Consider the following 2,627-nt stretch of genomic DNA (forward strand, 5'->3'; position numbering starts at 1 on the left):
ATGTTTGCTAATTTCTGTGGTGTAAATACTCTCAGCATGGCTAATTTCAAGCTATCCCTGAATATGCTGGGGACTTGGGGAGTGATGTGAATTTGCATGCCATTATGTAGCATTTGTGCCATGCAGACACTGTAGATTTAAATCACCTCAAGAGTATAGCCAGCAGCAGAATGTAATAAAATAATTAGGAAGTAATACATTTTGAGTATGTATCATCTTTGTTTTTCTTTACAGCTTATTTAATTGTGAATGGATATAATTTAATTTCTAGTAATGGTGGTGTTTAGCAACTGGGGAGCAGGCGAGGGGGTGGCAGAAGTCTGGTAGGGTGTTAGGGTGGGTTTAGTCTCTAATCAAGGTCAGAATTCAGTCTGTGACCTTCATCATAGCTCAGTCTTTTGAGGGGCTCTGTCTGGGGTTAATTTGGGGGCTCAGTATTTGCCTGAGAAAAGTTGAGTATCTCTCCTGGTGAAGCAGACTGACCCCTGCAAAACTGCAGTTTCAAACCCAGACCTTTACATTTACAAGTCAGGGAACCATGTCACAAATCCCAAGGCTAAGAAGAGGCTCAGAGTTAATGTGGCTCCCCACCCCCACGCGCCACTTCTGGGTGAAACTTCTCCTCCTGTTATCTCTGCATCTCCCACTAGAGGGCAGCAGAGACCTGACTAAAAAGGAAAATGTGTCCCGGAACCTTCACCCAGGACTCCCCACCATCTGAGGGCGGGGAGGTTTCCCTCTTTACTTGCACCACCACCTAGGTTCCTGGCTCAGCTTCTAGGATCATGGAGCCAGACTCTGGAAACCCGGCTGACCCTGACCGTTAACCCTTTGCTCTCCTCAGCCCTGTCCCTGTCTCTGTGGCTAAATCATACACTCTGGGAGGTTGAAGTGGGATTGATTACGTTTGTACTCCCAGTGCCTGACATAGAGCCCAGCACTGAATGAGTGCTTAGGAAATGTTTATTGAATCAGTACTTAGAGGGTGGGGCAATGCAGTATATGGAAAAGAACCTGGTTTTAGACATGATTTAAAGTCTAGCTCTAGCTGTGTGACCTTAAGCAAATCAAGTAACCTGTCTGAGCCTTTGATTCACTATTTGTAAGAGGGAACACTGGTATCTAACTTGAAGTTCTGTTGTGAGGATTGAATGAAATGACAAGGGGGTAGAGCCAGTATACACTAGATGCTTAATAAGTGGAGAAATTATTATGATGTAGTTTTGAGGAATGGTAAGTAATCAGATGTGGATAAAAGAATAGATGGGAGATGGAAGATGTGATTGCCAGAGGAGGCTGAAGGTCATGAAAAAGCCTGAATGTCATGTTGAGGACATAGGGTTTTCTGTCTACAACGGAGAGCGCCTGAGGTATTCTTCAATCTACTTGGTGAGATGAAACCAAGACACAGCAAACCTCTTGTCTCAGCTCCTTGGCACTCTTACTTATTGCAAACACACACACACACACGCACACACACGCATGTGCACACACACACACACACACACACAGCCATACACACGTACTTCATTTGGAAATTACTTCAAATTATGGAAGAGTTGCAAATATAGTAGGAAGGCTACTATATATACTTCTTATCCAGAAGTACCTATTGTAAATTGTCAACTTGCTTTATCATTTCCCCCCTCCCTCTCTTTGTATATTGTTATTTCCGTTCCATATGAGAGTAAGTTGCATACACCGTGACCCTTCGCCTCTAAATACTTGAGTGTAGACTCTGCGTGTTCTTTCTCGCTGCTGTGGCCACTCCAGTTCCTTCTCACCAGACATGCCAGTTGTCGAGCTGGACACGAACTTGCCCAAAACAGCGGCGTGCCCACAGGACTGGTAGAGCGACTCGGCACAGCCAGTGCAGCCATCCTGGGCCAACCTGAAGACTATGTGAGCATGATGGTGTGACCAGGTCTGGCCTTGGTGGTGAACAGCTCCACTGAGCCCTGCGTGCAACTGCTCATCTCTTCCATCCCGTGTGGAGGACACTGCAGAGGAGAACTGCAGTCACAAAGCCCAATTCTTCAAGTCCCTCACCAAGGAGCTGGACCTGGGCCAGGATCCGATAATTATCTGCTTTCCCCCCCCCCCCCCGGAACCCTGGCAGATTGGCAAGAAAGGGACAGTCATGACTTTTCTATGATTGGCACGGAGGGCATCTGTGAGCTGCCTGCCCCTTGCAGAGAGTCCTCCTGGTAGAGGAAGGGCCTGGTGGATACCAGCTTCTGAAACCCTTCATGCAGATGTGCCAGTGACATTACAGTCCTCCTCTTCTCACCCGCATGTCAAATAAATGAAGAAAGCTTTGTTTTTCATAAACAAATAAATACTTCAGTGTATACTTTTGAAGGGTAAGAATATTTTCTTACATAAGCACAGGACAGTTAACAACTTTAGTAATTTTGTCATTGGTAAGATGCTTGTATCAATTATGACTATGTCAGCAGGAATAATGGCCCCCCCAAAGATGTCCACATCCTAAATAAATTTGGGTTGTTTTAAGCCATTAAATTTGTGATTATTTGTTACAGCAGCAATAGAAAATTAACACTAATAGTTTCATCAGTTCTGACTGTATTCCCATTTTGTCAATTGACCCAGTAATATTCTTTTTT

The 2,627-nt window shown here is 44.8% G+C and overlaps 1 pseudogene; it reads left to right on the forward strand.

Moving 5' to 3' along the window:
- The first annotated feature begins 1,789 nt into the window (after positions 1–1,789).
- On the forward strand, positions 1,790–2,155 carry LOC124514546 (D-dopachrome decarboxylase-like; annotated as a pseudogene).
- Positions 2,156–2,627: the final 472 nt, after the last annotated feature.

The sequence above is a fragment of the Lynx rufus genome, unplaced genomic scaffold (assembly GCF_022079265.1).
Source record: "Lynx rufus isolate CCGP_SWC_20201006 ecotype Redwood Valley unplaced genomic scaffold, mLynRuf1.p SCAF_2, whole genome shotgun sequence".
NCBI classification, from domain to species: Eukaryota; Metazoa; Chordata; class Mammalia; order Carnivora; family Felidae; genus Lynx; species Lynx rufus.